General features: G+C 41.5%; 1 protein-coding gene and 1 long non-coding RNA gene across 6 annotated transcripts in view; one reads left to right on the top strand and one right to left on the bottom strand.

Moving 5' to 3' along the window:
• Positions 1-21,822, top strand: part of RAD51B (RAD51 paralog B) — a 734,863-nt gene that overhangs the window by 663,790 nt on the left and 49,251 nt on the right. The window lies entirely within an intron of this gene.
• LOC133254867 (uncharacterized) lies at positions 1,478-6,876 on the bottom strand. Its single transcript, XR_009738792.1, has 2 exons — positions 2,010-6,876; positions 1,478-1,615 (listed from the first exon to the last, which is right to left on the bottom strand). It is a non-coding gene; the product is annotated as an uncharacterized LOC133254867 (long non-coding RNA).

Consider the following 21,822-nt stretch of genomic DNA (forward strand, 5'->3'; position numbering starts at 1 on the left):
TTCTGTGGCCCGTATGCCATTTGGGGTTGAAGTTCTCCAGCCCTGAAGCCCTTCTGGTCTTGGTTGTAGAATCTGGCTGTTTGGAGGCAGGCTGGGGAACTACCATGAGAGTGGAAAGAGCAGATGACCAGGCATGAGGTCAGAGGTCAGCAAGCAGTCCTGGGGTGGGGCGGGAAGCCCGAGGACCCATGCTTCTTTACAGAACCCAGTGACCATTCTGTGTTGTTCAACACTGTGCCACAAAGTACAGAGATGGAAGTGGAGCTGGGGCATGGAGGTTTGAAGCTGCATTAAAGCTGGTTTGGCCAAAATCTGTTCATGAGAAAGATTGTCCAGGTGGCCTTTTGAATTAGTAGGATTGGGCTGACCTTGAGGGCCACGTGACATTGCTCTGGGAGGCTTCCCTTTTGAGTTTGAATTAAGATAAACTGGACACCAGAGAGCCCCAAGAGAATGCCCTCTGCTGTATTTGTGCCCCTATTCCAAACTGAGAAGAGACCTTGGTATAGCTGCTCTGCTCTCCATCTGCCTGTCATTCACCCACTTGAAATGGGGCTTGATGTCTCCCTTTGACTATAAGAAACAGCCATATGGGAACAGTATTCCTGTAGAGCAATACAAAGGAAACTTTGCTCAGGAATATATCGGCTGCAGTCAAGATTGAGTGAATATCAGTGTTCTTGAGATATCAAAATGACTGGTTCTCCAGCTATAAGAGAAAAGCTTCATATCTTGTTAGGTCTTTGATAATTGTAACAGCCAAGATGTATCAGAGCTTTTACCAAGTACTGTGCTCTATTCTAAGGGCTTTGTGTGGTCTCTCATCTGCTCCTGACTCCAACCCTTTGAGGCAGGTGCTTTTATTATCTTCAAGGTACAGATGAGGAAACTGAGACGTGGGGAGGTCAAGTAACCTGACCAAAATCACAGAGGGAATCAGCCTTGCTCATAAGACACCGACAGAGAAAGCTACTGTCATGATTTTGGAGTGGCTTAGAAGCACTGAAAATTTAAATAATAATCAGATCAGATCAGATCAGTCGCTCAGTCGCATCCGACTCTTTGCGACCCCATGAATCGCAGCACGCCAGGCCTCCCTGTCCATCACCAACTCCCGGAGTTCATTCAGACTCACGTCCATCAAGTCAGTGATGCCATCCAGCCATCTCATCCTCTGTCGTCCCCTTCTCCTCCTGCCCCCAATCCCTCCCAGCATCGGAGTCTTTTCCAATGAGTCAACTCTTGGCATGAGGTGGCCAAAGTACTGGAGTTTCAGCTTTAGCATCATTCCTCCCAAAGAAATCCCAGGGCTGATCTCCTTCAGAATGGACTGGTTGGATCTCCTTGCAGTCCAAGGGACTCTCAAGAGTCTTGTCCAACACCACAGTTCAAAAGCATCAATTCTTCTGCGCTCAGCTTTCTTCACAGTCCAACTCTCACATCCATACATGACCACAGGAAAAACCATAGCCTTGACTAGACAATGCTTAAAATTTTTAAATCCAAACTTTTCAATCTGGTCAGACTAAAAGTGTATAGCTGGAGTTAACCCTGAATGGGTAGCCAAGCAGTGTTGGAATCAGAGGCCTCTCTCCTGCATAATCTTGAAGGAGCTCTGTCAAGACCAAGAAATAGAAGCATGTTACAAGTACTACATTAACAACCCTAGAAGGGAGACATGTGAAACACCCACAGGCTCAAACTGCTTTTGAATAAAGTGTCCCTAATGTATCCAAAACACATGATTAAGAAATGTTCTGGATACACTTTCAAGATTTTGGAGCTGAGTTACCTGTGGAGAATGCTCATATTCTCCTAGAAACTGTGTCTTGTGGTCATTGTTCAGGAAGATTCCTGGCTACTGTCATTAATTTGACCCTGTGGGATGGTTCTTTTTCTAGGTTCTGGTGGGGAGCATAGGCATTGATGCTCTAGACTTTGAGTTGAGTCTTCTCAGGAAGATGGGTGTGTCTGAAGCCCTTTAAGCATCATTTATGTGATTTCCCAACCTTTTCTCTGCAGCAGATCCCAGGTGATTCTTCTCCAGGATGCAGCAGAGACTGCCAGCTGCTTAGTAGGCTCTCAGTTGGGCTTGAATGCTCATGATCAGGGTTCTCAGCTTTTCCATTTGGGGCCTATGGTAGGCAGAATAATGACCTCACAAAGATGTCTATGTCCTAATCCCTGGAACCTGTGACTATGTTATATGGCATGGGAGAACTGAGGAAGCAGATGAAATTAAGGTTGCTAGTCAGTTGACTTTAGAAATAACATCCTGGATTATACAGGTGGGCCCAATGTAATCACAGGGCCTGTAAATGTGGAGGGAAACAGAAGAGTCAGAATGATGTGATATGAGAAAGACTTTGATGGGCCATTGCTGGCTTTGAAGGTGGAAGGGGGCCATGAGTCAAAAAATGTGGACAGCCTCCTGAAGCAGGAAAAGGAAGGAAATAAATTTTCCCCTAGAAGCTCTAGAAAGGAACACAGCCCTTCCAATACCTTGATTTTAGTCCAGTGAGACCTATGTCAGACTTTTGACCTCTTGAACCATAAATTTGTATTGCTTTAAGCTATTATATTCATGGTAATTTGTGAGAGCAGTCATAGAAAACTAATCCAAGGCCATAGGCAGCTACAACATGAAAGACAGCAATCTCTTCAGGGTCCATGACCTGGGAGTGAGAAACCATGAAGGCCACCTCAGCATTTTCCCAATAACTGTCTGGAAACTCTCACTGCCCCCACCCCTTGGCCAGTTACCATCTACATGTGCACACTCCAGTCATCAGAGTTTTCCCTGGATGGGGCCTCTTCTCAGCTGGCATGGTCCATTTCTGGGCAGTGTTGCCAAGGCCTCTCCCCCAGTATGGTCCATAAGCCCTATGGTGTGATGGTGAGAGGCTCTTCACATCCATCCAAAATGCCAAACCCTTCTGGCCAGCTCAAGGTTTGGGGGATTTTTTCTGTCTTTCCAAACAGCCAGCCACAGCTTCTCTGAGATCTAGAATATGGAATTAACATGACAGAACCTTGATATGCTAAGTGTGGGAGGACCACCTGAGCCATCCTTGGATTTGAGAAGCCATATGTTGCAAAATTTATGGTTTTCTTCTATCTTCCACTATTCCTCTCATATGAACATTCAAGTCAAACTTGTGGTCTGGGTTAAGAAGCTAGAATTCCTGGGATTCTGGCTCAGTCTCTTACTAACTCTGTGATGTTAGGTAAGTTATTTAAATTCATTGTGTTTCATCTCTTGTCTGTAAAATAGGGAAAATATGAGTTAATATAGGTAAAGTGCTTAGATTACTTCCTGTAACATGTTCAGTGCTATGCAAAAGTTATTTCTTATTATAACTACTGTGTGTGTTCTGGTTGCTATTATTATTAAATGGGTCCCAAGCCTCAGGGGCAAGTCATTTGGCACATTGGGAAAACCAGCCTCTTCGTGGTTTGCCATGTTTTATACTTCCAGCAATTGAGATGAATTACCACCATATGGAGTGTGGAAGCTCAGGTGTGTAACATCCTTTTAAAACTTTTCTTCCCACAAACATCTCCTTCAGGAAGCGGACTCTGTTGTGCCAGGGTCAAATGAGTAATTGTTGGGAAAGACAAAGCCCTATGCTTAGAGTTATGCAAATATAGTGGAGAGAGGGCATCTCAGTTGCTGAGTCACATCCACTGTCAACCCAGCCAGATTCATCCAGGTAGCTCAGAGCTCTCCACTTGGAGGATCTCAGCTCACCATGTGGACAACCAGGAGCCCTGACATTTAGGCCTCTTGGTTCTTCAACACTTAGCTCATCGGTCCCCAAAAGTGGTGAGGAAGAGGGGAGAAGATTGGCCAGTTTTCGGGCAGAAGCACCCCCGGCACACAGGACACTACTCGCATTGGCCAAAGGCCACTCTCAGTTAACTGCCCCTTCTGGGTGTGGCAGCCAGCCTGTCTTGGCCACCATGTAGCCTGGATCGTGTAGAGGGAGCAGGTTATTAATAGTTCCTTAAGGGCTGCTGTAGGATGCTTCAGTCTGTGACTCACCCAAGAGAGAAGTTTCTGGGCAGATAAGGGGGCTCAAGAGAGAAGGAACTTACAACTGCACAAAGCTTCAATTGTAAAGCACAGTAATAACAGTGACACGCAAGAATGTTCCCTGCTCTCCGGTATCATGGGGACTGAAAACAGAACCACGATTTCGGACTTTCTCTTACCTTGATCCCCATAAAAGATGTTTGAATTACAATATTTTATCAGAACAAAACCCATCAGAACAGCTGCCTGAGCTAACCTGAAAACCTCACATGCTGGAGTTAGTGACCTCCAAAATGTAGGGGAAGGGGAGAAAAGAAAAGAGAGAGATAAGGGAAAGAATGAGCTCCTTCTGCTTTCTGTTCTGGCCATTTGGCACCCACGAGCCGGCTGAGCTGATGTCAGACCCAGGCACCCCTGCTCCCAGGAGTCACAGGCGAGTACCAGGCACCAGGGAGATGCCTGTGTCTCAGACAAGCAGCACCTAGTAAAAGAGAAACACTACCCTGCAGAGTCAGACACACCCAAGCATGTGTTCTTGCTCCTCCTCTCACCAGGTGTTATTTAAAACCAGTTATATAACCTCTTTGCAAACATGAAAAACTGCCTTGTACCTGTTGGTATTAGGACTGTAAATACCAGTAAGTATCTGGAGCACATTGGGCATTCAATAGGCAAGCAATAGATATTCTTATTATTAAATATAGTAACCACTTGGACCAAAGACCACCTAATTTATAGTCATCTTACTGGAAGTTCACTACAAGAAGTCAGCTAATATATGTACACGTAGAAAAACGTCTAGAAGGAAATTCATTAAAGTTTTGATAATGATTGTAGGCAATGGGATTATGAAGAGACAATTTTGTTTTCTTCTTTATACTCTTGTATTTTCCAAATTTTGGCAATAAATATGTATCTTTTACTACCTGAAGTTTTCAAAACATTACTGTTTAAAAAGTTCTCAATCCCAGCTTCCTGTCTCTGAGAGTCATATTTGCAATAAGTCACCCAAATCCAGAGTTGTTCAGCCTATTTCTAAAGCCAGAGGGATAGATTTCATCTCTATGTAGAGAATTCCTTCTTCCACACCATGTACCCAGAATGGAGTTCAACCCCTAAATGGTTTTTAGTCCCTTGTAACCTTGCCAAACTACTTAAGAGAAAAACTTTAGCCATTGAGAACTATGTCACCCATCACTTTCCACTCTTTTGCCTTCAGCTGCCAAAAAGCCTTAAACAAATTTAATTCTCAATTACAGAAACAATTAGCTCAGGTTTTTGGCATAAGTATTCCCCCTTTCTCCTCTATGGTTCAAACTTCTCTTTTTCTTATTCATCTAATTTATTGTACATGTGTCTGTTATTATAAACTATCTCAAGAATACTTTGACAGTTGGATATAAATCATAAAGTCCAAATTAAATTAATGAAATTTTACCTGATCTGTTGTAAGAACCTATGATCAGCCTGTTAAAATTCATATTATTAAGCATCTTGATCAGCAAGTACCAGGAAAGAGGCATGAAGAGAGTACTGAGGAGAAAGTCTCTAAGTCCAGATCCCATATTTAGGGGAGGGGGACTTCTGGTTACAAATATGGATTTGTTTGCAACTAAATATTTATGTTTTAAAATGATTGGTTGATAATCATTCTAATGCATGTTGTGAGCATCTACTGGGTGCCAGACACTGTTTCAAACTTCATCCCATCAAAGTTGTGAGGTAGGTATTATCATTTCTAAGTGATGAATTTAAACATAATCAAACAAGTTAGATAACTTTCCCCAGACTTCCAGCTAGTAAGTGGTGGGTCTGTGGCTGGCACCCTGGTCTGTCCAACTCTAAATAATTCTGCTTCCACAAATGAAGCTAATTTTCTTTTTCTCAGTGAATTAATGTTGAAATGGTAGACAATGCTGAAGCTGCAGTTGGCTGAATTTCAAATCTAAAAGGATAAAAAGAAGCTCCTGTGGAGTAAGGAGGACTAAATTGCTCCAAGCAGAGTTGATGACTGGAGTTAGGTTCATGGCTTAACATTAAGCACTGAAGTAGAACTTTCTCATTAGAGAAAGAAGGTTGGAAAAAAAAAAAAAAAGCTGATGACACTACCAGAACTGCTTCCATGAAACTGTAAGCCTTTTTAGATGAACAAGGAAGTACTCACAGCTCAGCAACCAAAAACCACGTGCTTCTACTACTCAGGAAGAGATCACTAATACCATGGTTGGGCAGGATCTCAAGCTGTCATTTAGTTCTGAACCAGAGACCTCTATAAAACCTCTAGGATAGAAAAGATGAAGAGAAAGAAGGTAAAAGGACACCCACTCAAATGGGCATTCAAAAAGATACCCAACACTAGGAAAAACAGTCAACAAAATTAATACTTGTTAGATCAGTTTTGTCCAAAAGATATTAATATGACAATCTGACAAAAACTTTGTGTGGTTTAAATACTCAAAGAATAACATCCATTTTTAAAAGATAATTATGAAACAGAGCAGGCATAAATGAAAGGAGAACTGGTAAATATAAAAGAAAACCAGTTAGAAAGGTAAAATCTTTAGATAGAATATATTCTAGTCAATTCAGAGGAAGAGGGAATTAGTGAATGGGAAGGTTGTCTTGAAGAAATCACCCAAAAAAAGTAGCCCAGAGTCAAAGTTAAGGCCATGAAAGAGATTGAGAAGTTCCAATTTATGTCTAATATTAATAAAAGTTCTGGAAGAAACTTGGGATGGTAAAGAAACAACATTTGAAAACATATTAATTGGAAAAATGCATTTTGAATACTGAGCAGAATAAATAAAAATAAATCCATATCTCCAAATTTGCAGTAAAACTGTAGAATTTCAAGGATAAAAAGGCAATATTGAAAGGTACTTGAAGAAAAAAAAGTTACTTATAAAGGAATGAAAATTGCATTGATGGTAGACTCCTCAATAACAATAGATTCTAGAAGACAAGGGGGTGATATCTTCAAAAATCTGAGGGGGGAAATTGTTAATCTAGAGTTTTATACCTAGTTAAACTATCATTTTAAAGTGAGTTTAAAAATAAAGGAATTTTTTTTAATTAAAAATAATTGAGTTTATCAGCCTTGAACCTTCATTAAAAGTGCCATTAAAGGATGTATTACAACACAAAACTGAATCTTTAGTAGCGTATATAAATCAAGAATCCTTAGTGAGCATAAAAATACTTTTTTTAATGGTTAAACAAAATATTAATCAAGATAATATGATAGGAAAGGGAGTGTTCATTAGTTAAAATGTACTAAGACTCTTGCCTATTCAAGAGAAGGATAAAATACTGAAAATCTTTATACTTTGAAACATTTGCAGTTAAATGTAGATGGTAAAGGTGCTTCCCTGGTGGCTCAGATGGAACTTTAGGGTCATAGAACTTCAGTCTATAGCTTCCAAAACCAAACAGGAAAATATGGGATACAGAATACCTTATAAATTTAAGAAAAGGCAAAAAAGAAGAAAAAAAGGAAGAAACAAAGAAAGATAATTAGAATAAAATGGAAGAAATATGCCGAATATAATACTAACCACAATAAATGGATTAAATGTACCTACTAAAAATTAGAAATTATCAGATAAGAATTTTTAAAGTATCCAGCTACGACCTATTTTCAAAAGACAAAATCACACAGAAACTTAGAAATAAAGAGATGGCAAATGATATACCAGGAATTCCTAACCAGAAGAAAGGGGGAGGATCAGAGTATCAATAGCAGACAAATAGAATATAGGTCAATACATATTATGTTAAAAGAGATAAAGAGAAACTCATAATAACAAAAGGAGCACTACATCAAGAAGACATAACATTCATGAAGCTGTATGCCTCTAAAAGCACAATCTCAAAACCTCAAAATACGTAAAATAAAAGCTGAGAGAATTACAAATGTACAATCATTGTAGGAAATTTAAACTCATTTTTATGAAGATGCTTATTAAAAACTTAAAAACTATAACTACAAACTGACACTTTACTCAAAATTCAACAATAAAGGATACATATTCTTTTTTAAGAAAACAGTCAACATTTACATAAATTGACATCACAGTCCACAAAAGGTCTCAACAAATTTTTAAGAATTGACAACAAATAAGAAAACAATAAAAAATAGTTTAGAATACATTTGGAAACCAATCTCCTGAGTAACTCATTTGTTAAAATAGAAACAATGTAGTTATATATCAAAGCTTAAGGACATAGCTAGAGCAATACTTAGGAGAGAAATTTAAAATCTTAAAGTTCATTAATAAAAAAATGGAGTGAATATGAAGGAGCTAAATGTTTAAATCTAGCAGCAAGGAAACCAAAAGCTCAAATCCAAAAAAAGCAGAGAACAAAATAATACAGTTCAGAAACTAGTGGAAAAGAAACAGAGACGCAAACAAACAAAATGGAATCAACAAGGTGATTATTTGCAATTACTAGTAACACAGATATAACTTGATACAGCAGCTCAAGAAACTAAGAAATAACATGATAAATAATATTAAGAATTAAAAAGAGACTGTGGCTCATAACTACATATGTAGTTGGGATGAAAAACATTGTCATAAAGGAGGATGAGCAATTTTATGAACAGCTCTGTAAGCAACTTAATGCCAATGGATGAAATCGATACTTTTTAGAAAAAAAATTTCCAAAATTGAATCAATGATATTTAATTGGAAAATTCAAATGAGTCAGTATTCCATGAAAGGACTGATCTCTATTCAAAATTTGCCACTCAAATGACATTGGGCCTAGGTAGGTTTGCTGCAATGTTTTACCAATCTATCAAGAAACAGCTAATGCTATGCTAAGTCACTTCAGTCGTGTCCGACTCTGTGCGACCCCATAGATGGCAGCCCACCAGGCTCCCCCGTCCCTGGGATTCTCCAGGCAAGAACACTGGAGTGGGCTGCCATTTCCTTCTCCAATGCATGAAAGTGAAAAGTGAAAGTGAAGTCGCTCAGTCGTGTCCGACTCTTAGCGACCCCATGGATTGCAGCCTAATAGGCTCCTCTGTCCATGGGATTTTCCAAGCAAGAGTACTGGAATGGGGTGCCATTGCCTTCTCCAAGAAACAGCTAAACCTCTATGTAATACAAACAATCTTAGAGTGTAGAAAAAGAGGGGAAATTACCCAATTTATGAGGCTAGTATAAACTTGATATGAAGTCTACGAGTTTACAATTATAGATTCAGTTCAGTTCAGTCACTCAGTCGTGTCCGACTCTTTGAGACCCCATGAATTGCAGCACGCCAGGCCTCCCTGTCTATCACCAACTCCCAGAGTTTACTCAAACTCATGTCCATCAAGTCGGTGATGCCATCCAGCCATCCCATCCTCTGTTGTCCCCTTCTCCTCCTGTCCCCAATCCCTTCCAGCATCAGGGTCTTTTCCAAAGAGTCAACTCTTTGCATCAGGTGGCCAAAGTATTAGAGTTTCAGCTTTGGCATCAGTCCTTCCAGTGAACACCAAGGACTGATCTCCTTTAGGATGGACTGGTTGGATCTCCTTGCAGTCCAAGGGACTCTCAAGAGTCTTCTCCAACACCACAGTTCAAAAGCATCAATTCTTCGGCGCTCAGCTTTCTTCACAGTCCAACTCTCACATCCATACATGACCACTGGAAAAACCATTAGTCTATTACAAATTAGGTGAAAATTTCCTAAATATCAGAGATGATGATGGTGTGTATGTGTGTATTTTTTAAATTCTCTATTGAAATTTATCTTAAAAATAGAAGGACTACCCAACATCAGAGGCTGCTAATATAATACACCACTGTAATAAATTAAAATATTAATAGAAAAGGTTTATGATCTTTTACAGATGCAGGAAAGTCATTGGATAGAATCCAAAATTCCTTTGTTATAAAAACTCAGTAAACTAAGAATAAGAGGAAGCGTCCTTTATTTGATAAAGAATATATAACAAATACCTTTTAGAATCACACTTAGTAGTCAGAGCTAAACTATTTTCTCATTAAAATAAAAAAAAAAAAATAATGATACCTACTACTACCCTCATTAATCAGTATCATTCTGGAAGATCTACCAGTGCAATAGAAAGAGAGAGAAAATAAGACATAAAAATTGGAAAGGGAAGAGTCAAATCTATCTTCCTTTAAAGATAACAAGATTGCTTACATGGAAAATCCATAGTATAGGAATATTATTTTAAATAATAAGAATTCAGCAAGTTTGCTTAATACAACATCAATATGGAAATTGCCAGAGGCCAGCAAGGAGAAAGAGATGAATAGTCAGTGCACGGAGGATCTCAAGGGCAGTGAAACTATTCTATAAGATACTATGATGGATACCTATCATTATACATTTGTCTAAACCCAAACCATTATATATTTGTATAATACCAAAGCAAACAATGGGCTTTGAGTGACAATGATGTGTCAATGTGGGTTCATCAGTTTAACAAAGCTCCTACTCTGGTGGGGGATGTTGATGATGCAGGAGGCTATGCATATGTGGAAGGCAGGAATATCTCAGAACCTTCTGATCAATTTTGCCATGAACTTAAAACTTCTCCAAAAGTAAAGTCTGAAAAGTCAGTATCATATCATACATACTGCTGCTGCTACTGCTGCTAAGTCACTTCAGTCGTGTCCGACTCTGTGCAACCCCATAGACAGCAGCCCACCAGGCTCCCCCGTCCCTGGGATTCTCCAGGCAAGAACACTGGAGTGAGTTGCCATTTCCTTCTCCAATGCATGAAAGTGAAGAGTGGAAGTGAAGTCGCTCAGTTGTGTCTGACTCTTTGCAACCCCATGGACTGAAGCCTACCAGGCTCCTGCATCCATGGGATTTTCCAGGCAAGAGTACTGGAGTGGGGTGCCATTGCCTTATCCGTTCATACATACTGCTGCTGCTGCATCGCTTCAGTCGTGTCCAACTCTGTGCGACCCCATAGACAGCAGCCTACTAGGCTTCCCGTCCCTGGGATTCTCCAGGCAAGAACACTGGAGTGGGTTGCCATTTCCTTCTCCAATGCAGTTCATACATACTAGGTAATACTAATTAAAAGGGAGACAGAGAAATAAGATGGTAGCCAGAGTAGAATGTTGAGCCAGAAGGGAAGATTTTTAAAGATGAGAGATACATGGGCACTTTGTTGCTGATGTGGATAGAATGACTTAGTAGAGTGGAAGAAGCTGATTATGCAGAAAAGAGGGAGAACGACCTCAGGAACAAAGTTCTTGAGATATCTAGAGAAGATGGGCTTTTAAACACAAATAGAGAGGTTTGGCTTTAAATGAGAAGAAGGGCACTTCTGTTGTAATGAGAGGGAAGACATACTACACCAATATACTTGGAGATGTCATTATGGGGAGATAGGAGAGTTTCTGATTATTTCTATTTCTCATTGAGACATGAGTTGAGATCATCAGCTATAAGTAGGTGATCATTGGAGGTTTGAGAGGGAGAAGAGATATAAAGTGTGATCCTGAAAAAAAAAAAAAGGAATGAACTTACTAGGAAAACAATGTAGGATTTCTGGGCAATATTGAGTGTTCATCTATTGATGAGCACTCATCTACTGATGCACTTATTAATATTGAGTGCAGTAGTCATCTATTTAAAGTTTGATCAATCAATTCAGTATATTATTTTCTCCAGTAGTCATATTTAATCAGCTTGGGGTTGTGGTAGGCAAGTTTGATTCGAGGAAAGAGGGGCAAAGAAGTGGAGGATATTTGTAGTATTTGTAGGCAGTGTTTATAATCATGGGCCATAACACTGATGATGGATAAAGAGAAAAACAAGGACATGAGAGAAGGTGACAAGTAGAACAAAAGAGAGCAAAACAACACAAAAATAATAAATAAGCAGGTTGCTTAATTGATTAGAGGAGAAATATTAGAGAAAGTTAAGTGGAAAACTGAAGCAGGTGGTTGGATCATATGACAAATGAAATCTAGACTTGAAAAGTTGTGATGACAATACCTAGGCTGCTGCTGCTGCTGCTGCTGCTGCTGCTGCTAAGTCTCTTCAGTTGTGTCCGGCTCTGTGCGACCCCATAGATGGCAGCCCACCAGGCTGTTCTGCCCCTGCGATTCTCCAGGCAAGAATACTGGAGTGGGTTGCCATTTCCTTCTCCAATGCATGCATGCACACTAAGTTGCTTTAGTCATGTCCGACTCTGTGCTACCCTATGGACAGCAGCCCACCAGGCTCCTCTGTCCACAGGATTCTCTAGGCAAGAATACTGGAGTGGGTTGCCATTTCCTTCTCCGATACCTAGGCTATAGCCATCTTAACGTAGCTGAGGAAGGTGGAAGAACAGATCACTGGAAGTGAGGAGGCCAAGGAACTCAAGATATTAAAGTCATGAAGAATGACAGAAATAGGGGTGAAAGGGAGGAGGCTGACTTGGGTGCTTCAGTGTGCAATAAATGGGTAAAGAGGAGGTTGTTGATGACAGCAACAAAATGGGAAAAGAGGGATACAGCCTAAGGAAGAGCTGTGGTTTATATAAGATGAGGAGGAGAAAGGAAACCAGCTTATCTATCTTCAGGCTTTGGGATATGTGGACAGTGAGAGAAAAAGCATAACCCACTTTTGAGGGCAATGGGAAAAAACATCCTCAGGGCCATACTGGTTTCATTTAAGACACCAAGAAGAGCGGAATGCTTAAAGAAGAGGATAAAGATTTAAAGGAATTTCAGAAAGTTTGGCAGAATAGGTGGGTATTGGATCAGATAATAATAATTGGGTCAGATATTAAAAATAGCACCAACATTGCTCATTGTCTCTGCCCTTACTCCCACCTGCCCTAGCATGTAATCTTCATGGAGGCAGGGATCTTTGTCTATTTTGTTCATTGATATATCCCAAGGACAAGAACAGCATCTGGAATGAAATATCATAGATGCTCAACATTGGTTGAGTGAATAATTGTAGCTAATATTTGTTGAGCACTAATGTACCAGAATATGCTAAATGTTTATATGCATTATCATTATCACCCTATGTTATAGGACAGGACGTTGAGGGACAGAGAGGTTAAATAACTTGCCTAACTCAGGTCATTGGGCTAGTAAGTGGTAGAGCTGAAATTCAAACACATTCTAGTTATAGTTTGGCCCTACCGCTACTGCTAAGTCACTTCAGTCGTGTCCAACTCTGTGCGACCCCATAGACGGCAGCCTGCCAGGCTCCGCCGTCCCTGGGATTCTCCAGGCAAGAACACTGGAATGGGTTACCATTTCCTTCTCCAATGCGTGAAAGTGAAAAGTGAAAGTGAAGTCGCTTAGTCGTATCCGACCCTCAGCAACCCCATGGACTGCAGCCTTCCAGGTTCCTCCATCCATGGGATTTTCCAGGCAAGAGTACTGGAGTGGGGTGCCATTGCCTAGAGTCCCTGTATTCTTAACCTCTAAATTACCCCTGTGGTTGGCCCATATCTAGAACAGTATCAAGATAAGAGACCAGGTGAAGGTAAATGATGAAAGCAATGAGATTAAAAGTTAAGCAATAAATATTGCTACTGATTTCAAAAGCTGGTCTAGGGATCTGCTGCCCCTAATGTCATATACTCGTGTCCATCTCTCACTGTGACCCAAGCACTTTCTGCTATTGGTTCCTAGTTCTTCTCATTTCTTTCCTCTATATCTTCACCCACCCCTCACGTATCCCCCTTCTTCATTATTTTTCGTTCCACCTGGCAAACCCTCAGCCTTTTCCACTAGCTTTGATCAAGGGCAGTCAGGCGCACTGGAAGCTAGTTTCTAAGCATGTGATATTGACACATCGATCTTACAGCAGGCCTTAGGCTCACCAGGCTGACTCACTGTCATACTGATTCCAACTACATACTCATTCTGGGAGTGTCCTTTGAAGTGCTGAGAGTCTGCTGGCCGTTTTCTGAACAGCTCATGCTGTGAAGAGAAAAATGAAATGAACATTCCACAATTCGGGAAAACTGAGAAGGAAACTGAATCCACGTAACTGGGTAAAAGAAACCTGGGACAGTGCCACTGTTTTGGGGTTAAGTCTGTACATCATATCCTTCAGGGAGATACCTTGAGGTCAAGATATATGGAAGGTTTCGATAAACACTGGTTAAACTGGACTGAAGGTCAGTACCCATGGTGCATTGGTGGTGGTTTACTCACTAAGTCATGTCCAACTTTTGTGACCCCATGGACTGTAGCCTGCCAGGCTCCTCTGTCCATGAGATTCTCCAGGCAAGAATACTGGAGTGGGTTGCCCTTTCCTTCTCCACCCATGGTGCATTAGGTACAGTGATAAATGAATACAATAACTTGTGTCCCTTAAAGTTCTTTGGTTGCATGTAACAGAAACACCTCTGGCTAACATAAGCCCAAGGGAGTTTAAAAGAAGAAGGTAGGATGCCTACAGGCATGAGGGGCGACTAGAGACCCAGTCACAGAAATGGATGAGAAGCAATCAAGTTCTGGAATCTAGGAGGTAAGAATTCTAGAAAGTGAGAATCACAAAAAGGGTCATAAAAGTCTGTTCAGGATATGCTGCTCTGTGACATTCCTAACATTTTCATTCTCTTTGTTCCTCTGCTCAAAACTCATATTCCAGTGAAGAAGCATCTGATTGGTCTAACTTAGATCACAAATCACCTAATAACCAGCTCTATTCACAGAATGTATCCTATGGGGAAGAGATTATCCCCCCAAAAGAAAACAAGGTGTTGTCAGGCATGGAAAATGGGTGTTAGGTATTCTAGCACAACCAATTCCCACAATTCCCAATTCCTCCATGGATATTTCAGTTCAGTTCAGTCACTCAGTAGTGTCCGACTCTTTGCGACTCCATGAACCACAGCACGCCAGGCCTCCCTGTCCATTACCAACTCCCAGAGTTTACCCAAACTCATGTCCATAGAGTTGGTGATGCCATCCAACCATCTCATCCTCTGTCATCCCTTCCTCTTCCTGCCCTCAATCTTTTCCATCATCAGGGTCTTTCCAAATGAGTCAGCTCTTCACATCAGGTGGCCAAAGTATTGGAGTTTCAGCTTCAGCATCAGTCCTTCCAAAGAACATCCAGGACTGATCTCCTTTAGGATGGACTGGTTGGATCTCCTTGCAGTCCAAGGGACTCTCAAGAGTCTTCTCCAACACCACAGTTCAAAAGCATCAATTCTTTGGCACTCAGCTTTTTTTACAGTCCAACTCTCACATCCATACATGACTACTGGAAAAACCATAGTCTTGACTAGACAGACCTTTGTTGGCAAAGTAATGTCTCTGCTTTTTAATATGCTATCTAGGTTGGTCATAACTTTCCTTCCAAGGAGTAAGTGTCTTTTAATTTCATGGCTACAATCACCATCTGCAGTGATTTTGGAGCCCCCAAAATAAAGTCAGCCACTGTTTCCTCTGTTTCCCCATCTATTTGCCATGAAGTGATGGGACTGGAAGCCATGATCTTAGTTTTCTGAATGTTGAGCTTTAACTTTTTTACTCTCCTCTTTCACTTTCATCAAGATCTTGGTAAGGGGAACCCCTGCCTTGAAACCCATGCTTTAAAGGGCCTAACTCTGGCCCTTGTCTAATACCATGGACCAAAGAGATATGACCAGCATGAGCCTATGCTCCTCCTTCTAGACCATGTGCTGGGTCTCTAAGCCCATTTGGGTCTGTCCTCCCCAAGGACAGACTGCACACTTGATGTGGTTAACACTAAGCCAGAGGGACAGCAAAGGGTGACTGTTTGAAATGTAGGGTAGAGCCAGAGCTTGGACTTGTGGGCTGGAGCATCTGTCTGTGTGAATGTATGAGGCCCCAGGCAACACAGGACAGAGCCAGGAGAGGGGACAGAAAGCTGGGGACCAGGAACCAGCACTCCCCGCTGCTGCCCCATTTCTGTAAGGAACTCCAAGGTGACCTCGAACTCTGAATGTATACCTGGCTTTGCAGCCCACTCCAGTATGCTTGCCTGGAGAATCCCAGGGACAGAGGAGCCTGGCAGGCTACAGTTCATGGGGTTGCAGAGTCGGACATGACTGAGCAACTAACACTTTCACTTTTCAATTTCCAGGTCATTACAGGAAGGCATGTTTTTTCATTACAGGCAGACAGAGCATATTTTAACAGTTAGTGAGCTTGATTTTTACCTTTTCAGTATTTAGACGTGTGATACATGGGCCTCCATTTGTGCTTTTGGCCCAGACCCTGAGAACGTGAGGAGTGGGCTTGCAGTATGCTAACATATTTTGTTTGGCTACCGTGTCTGGTTTTTTTTTCTTAAACATCTTGAATTAGTTTCCAACATTAACAATTGGAGATGTCATATAAGAATTAGAGATTTCTGGTTTCTTTTTTTTAACAAAACACAGAAAATCATGTCATTCAGAGCCTGCCTATCTGTGTGGCAGAAAGGGGCAGAGGCTGCATCTCAACTGCCTTCCCTGGATGGGCAGGTGTTTTCTCCTTGGCCACAGTTCCCACCTGTCTGCTTTCACTCGTTTTGGTGACCGCTCTGGCCGCTGGGGGCATTTGAGTTTGTCATCCCTGACTCAGGTCCTTCCTTAGATGTCTCCTTTCCAGATAAAGCCACCAGGCTCACACATTTTTGTACATTTGGAACCTCTTCTCTCCACCTTTCCTCAAAGAAAACTGTTTTTCGGGTTTTGGTTTCATTAGCTAACTCTAATTCCCTAAATTTTAATATGGCTGAGTCCCCATCATTTTAGTATCCTGTTCCCTAACTTCTGAGTCTTGGGGAATCATTAAAACAAGAGCTAGGAATTTCAAGGGAGCAGTCTCTAGGCAGAGATCCCCCCACTTTCACCAGGCTCTGCAAACTGGGGACCAAATGAGATGGATTTTCTCACTTTGACCCCAGTGAGGGAGGGAGATTTTCGATAACTGACAAAGAGCTTTTGTTCAGATTTGCGTCAGGATAAATCAGCTTGCCCTGCTGCATGGCCCCTTACTTCTACCAGGCTCATCTTCCCTTTCTACCCTAGAAGAGCCCCCTGCCCTTCCTCCTCCTGTGCATGGGGGCCACAGCCCTCAATGCCTCCAGGTCTCCAGCCTCTACCCCTCCTCCACTCCGCCTCTCAGTCTGGAAAACAGCTTTGCAAGTTAACCTCCAGGGGCATTCACTGGGTTTCCAGCGGGGTCCCCAGCCCCACAGGCTGCCAAAATAGGCTCTTTACACTCCATAGATGGGAGAGAAAAATCTGCTTGTTCGGTTGCAACTGTCAAGCAAAGGACGTGCTGAGCTTAGATAGAAATAGCAGCAGGGTCAGGGCAGGGCAAGGCCCTAGCATTTCATTAGCTCAGCCCACTAAGGGTGATTGAATGCACACAGTGGCCCATGAATGGGGCCATGGAGGGCAGCCACACAGTGCAGCACAGAAAAATCATTCTTTGGCCGCTGTCAGCTGGCTGAATGGGACTTAATTATCGGGATAATGAGAACTGATTTTCATTGTTTTAATTTTGGGGAAGGGGTGAGAAAGGAGGGACTTTTTTCCCTCATCTGGGTGAAAGGATGCTAAGTATGGCCTCCAACTGGGCCCCACATCTTCTAGGCTGCTGTGAGCTAAGCCTCCTGCATTTGCTGTTTTTTATGGATGCAATAAGTAAGGGTGTTAGGCTTGTCTTCTGTGTTGGTACTTCCTGTAGGCCCTGTAAGCCTGGCAGGATGTATCCTTGTAAGAGCATGTCTGTGCTGGCATCTGACCCCAACAGCTGGGCCGAGGTAACATGGACAGAATCCGCTGGACAGATCTGTCTGTTCTCAGCTCTTTACAAGTGCTTTCAAGTCATCAGTGAATCCTGTCTTGTTTCTCTTTTTGTTTTGTTTTTAATGCAAGATCTAGAGAATTCCAACTATTTGCTGAGGTCAAACATAGGAGAAAAATTCTGAGTTTCTTCTGTTCATTTTGAGGCTCAAAGTCCCAGGGGTCCACTGCAGACCAATGTGAGGGTCATCAGAACTCTTTAAAACCCAGAAATCCTTGATGAATGAGATAAGCTCTGACCGCACGAACCCTGAACGTCACAAATCCATCTCACTCTTATTCAGTTTAATTCACCTGCTACTTTCCTAAGAGCTTGTTCTTCATAGAGAAATGAGAGGGTTATTTATTCTCCAGCTTGATCCCTCCTTTCTCTAAATGACGTATACTATTAGCTGGATGGTCAGACAAAAAGTATTTGTAAACTTGGGTTTAGCGTGGTTCTAGATACATCCACCCCATGAAAGTCATCTGGGAAGACCTAAAACAATTACAGAGGCACACAAGGAGGCTAGCCAGGGGGAGGAGGAGAGAGTGGGTTTAGGAGTGGTGAGGGAAGCTTTATGAAGCTGAGGGAGGCTTGAGAGGACTCCAATTTCATCAGGAGCAAAGGGTGAAATTGAATGGTGTGTTTGCGAGAAGGAAACAGACATCATTAAAATGAAGAATTCACATGAGGCGTAAGATTTAAGATTTTGTAGAGTAGGGCCAGATGATTAGAGTTGTGAAAACCAGAGCATGTTTTTTTTGTTGTTGTTTTTTATTTTCTTTCCTAACTCCATCTTTGGCCATAAAAAAATGGTTGTAATTGCTTTTGTTTTGTTTTTTATTTTCATTTTCCCCTCCAAGTGCTTTAATAAGAAAAGCAGAAAGGAAGAGGGTGTACTCTCCTTCTGAAGAAAGAGAAGAAAACTCTCCTAGATGTTTCAGGGTTTTTAGTGCTTATTCCTGCCCGGAGACTGCCTGACCTCTGTACCCCCTGGAATTCCTTATCCTGCCCAATTCAATTTATCCCTTCTTTCCTTGAAGACTTGACAGGGTATAGGTTAAGTTATTCAAATCTGGCAACTCAGTTCTTTGTGGCAAGGAATAGATGGTTAAAGAGAACTGGCTGTGATAGGTAAACGGCCCACCTGCCCCTCTCCAAGGAGAAATGCCACAGTCCTTCCAAGGAGCCACATCCTACCACATGCAGAGTCTTGATAGGATGAGCCTGCCCATCACAATCAATTAATCATGCCTGTCCACAGTGGGAATGTCCTCTGTGACTAAAACAGCACTTATGTCCCTCATGACTGAAGATTCCTTGCTTTGGAAACCCTTACATGTAAGACAGGAAAGCTGAGTCTGGATGGCATACAGTATTCTTTGGGTATGTTTTCTCATCCCCAAAACTTGCTCTGTGCTTTATGTCAACCAAATAACTCTGTTCATTGCAAAGCTATATTGTCAGTGTAATCTTTGTGGCCAGAGGTCAGCAAACTTTTCTGTAAAAGACCAGAAAAGTTTTATAGGCCATACTGTTCTTGTCACTACTCAATTCTGCCATTGTAGTTCAAAAACAGCCACAGCCACAGATAATACAGACATAAACCAATGAGCATGTGTTCCAACAAAACTTTGCAAAAATAAGAGGTAGACTGGGTTTGGCCCTAGGGCTGCTGTTTGTTAGCTTCTTCCATAGAGAGCTTCTACCATCCCACTTCCAGCTTTTTCCCCAGGATCGTCTGTGTAAAATCTCCCCTTCCCCAACACACAGAATTCCTTGAAGTCAAAGACTTTTATACATCTTCTCCAGAACCTAGAAGTCCTGGGCCTAGAGGTCATTCAGTAAAGACATACTGGGGCTTCCTAGGTGGTGCTAATGCTAAAGAACCTGCCTGCCAATGCAGGAGACACAAGAGATGCAAGTTCGATCCCTGGGTCAGGAAGATCCCCTGGAGGAGGGCATGGTGACCCACTCCAGTAGTCTTGCCTACAGAAGCTCATGGACAGAGGAGCCTGGTGGGCTACAGTCCATGGGGTGGTGAAGAGTTGGACAGGACTGAAGCAATTTAGCAAGACATAGCATGGCAAAGGCATACAATTCCACTTTAATTTTTATTAAAATATAGTTGGTTTACAATACTGTGTTAGTTTCAGATATATAGGATATATATATCCCTTTTATTAACTTTCTTTTCCATTATTACCAAGTATTGAGTATAGTTCTCTTGTTATACAGTAGGTCCTTGTTGGTTATCTGTTTTATATACAGTAGTATGTATATTTTAATCCCAAACTCCTAATTTATCTCCCCTCTTTCCCCTTGGGCAACCATAAATTTGTTTTCTATGTCTGTGAATCTACTTATGTTTTGTAAATAAGCTCATTTGTATCATTTTTTAGATCCCCCATGTAAGTGATCTCCTATAATAATTCGTCTTTCTCTGACTTACTTAGTATGATAATCTCTTGTCCATCAGTGTTGCTGCAAATGGCATTATTTCATTCATTTTTATGGCTAAGTACCATTTCATTGTATATATGTATATGTACCACATCTCCTTTATCCATCCATCTGTCAATGGACATTATGGCGGCTTCAAGTCTTGGCTATTGTAAAAAAGTGCTGCTATGAACATTAGGGTGCATGTATCTTTTCAATTTATGATTTTCTCTGGATATATGCCCATGTGGTAGCTCTATTTTTAATTTTTAAAAAATCATCCATACATTGTTCAGAGTAGCTATACCAATAGCAAAGGCATATTATTGAAAATCTAGAAAAATTCTTCCATTGAGTATAAGATTGAATAGCTTGCTTCTAAGACTTACTCCAAATAAAAGATATATAAAAATCGTAATTAATGAGATTAAAGCATTTTGCTTCAGTAGGAACTAGACTTGCTAACAGGCCAGTGTCCTGCTGATCTGAGCACCCACGTTCATATCCCTATCATGCTATTCTGACCCACTACTTCAGTGGAACCTGGAGAAGCCCTTCGTTTTCAATCACAGAGGCATTTCTAAGACTGAAACCTCCCTAAATGTATATGCTACTTTATGGTTTGCAAAACATGTAGCACAATTCCCATTTTGTAGATGAGGCAACTGAGGTATTGTAAGGGAGTTGCCCAGTGAATGACGTAGTTTGAGCTTTGACCTGGTTTTCTGATTCCCCACTTAGGCTCTTTCATTATTCCAGACACCTCTTAATTAATTAGAACAAAATGACAGTGCAAAATTAATTCACAGAATAAATTACCCCTATTTAAGATTCCAGAGAGACTTAGGACAATACATGTGAGAATTTCAATGGTATTTTGTGGAGCTGACCCAATGGAAGTATAGATACCCTGCCAGCTTTACACAAGATACATAAATCTCAAAATTGATTTAGCTAACCTTCATTTATTTTGGAAACACAAAACTTTAAGCTAGAAATTGGCTTGAATGAAGAGATTCACACCAAGCCTGCATCCTTGCTACTCTTGGAAAATGTTTCATGAACCCCAGTGTTGAAGACCTCACTGTTTTAGTTTGACTGTGAAGGCAGCCTACATATACTTGCTGCCAGTGGAAGGTTAATACTGACTCAGAAGCAAGAGGTCCCCTGACTGAATCACCACCACTTACTCCAGTCCTTTCCTCTGTGTTCCTTGGAAACCTCTTGCCTCAGTTTGGGTTTAACCCAACCCACTTAGAAGGAGAGACAGCAATTTTACAGGCCCGCGTGGAGTGACTCCAAGCCAATCATATCTATTTCCAAATGATCTGACGCAGCAAGTGGATCACATTTCCTTTGGAGGCTTGGCTGAGGACAGTTGAGTTGGCAACATTGAACCAGAGTGAATAAAATACGGCTGTCAAGAAAAAAATCTGAAATGGTCCCTAAGGACATAGGAGTAATGAAATGCTCAGGTCAGGGGTGGGGTGCTTTCTGGGGAGACTGAGAAAAGAAAAGAGGATGAGGTGACCATGTGTGAAATTCAAACGAATCAACAGTGATTTGAGAAAGCCAGGCAGATTGGCACATGCCCAGTAC

Source organism: Bos javanicus, chromosome 10 (genome assembly GCF_032452875.1).
Source record: "Bos javanicus breed banteng chromosome 10, ARS-OSU_banteng_1.0, whole genome shotgun sequence".
NCBI lineage: Eukaryota > Metazoa > Chordata > Mammalia > Artiodactyla > Bovidae > Bos > Bos javanicus.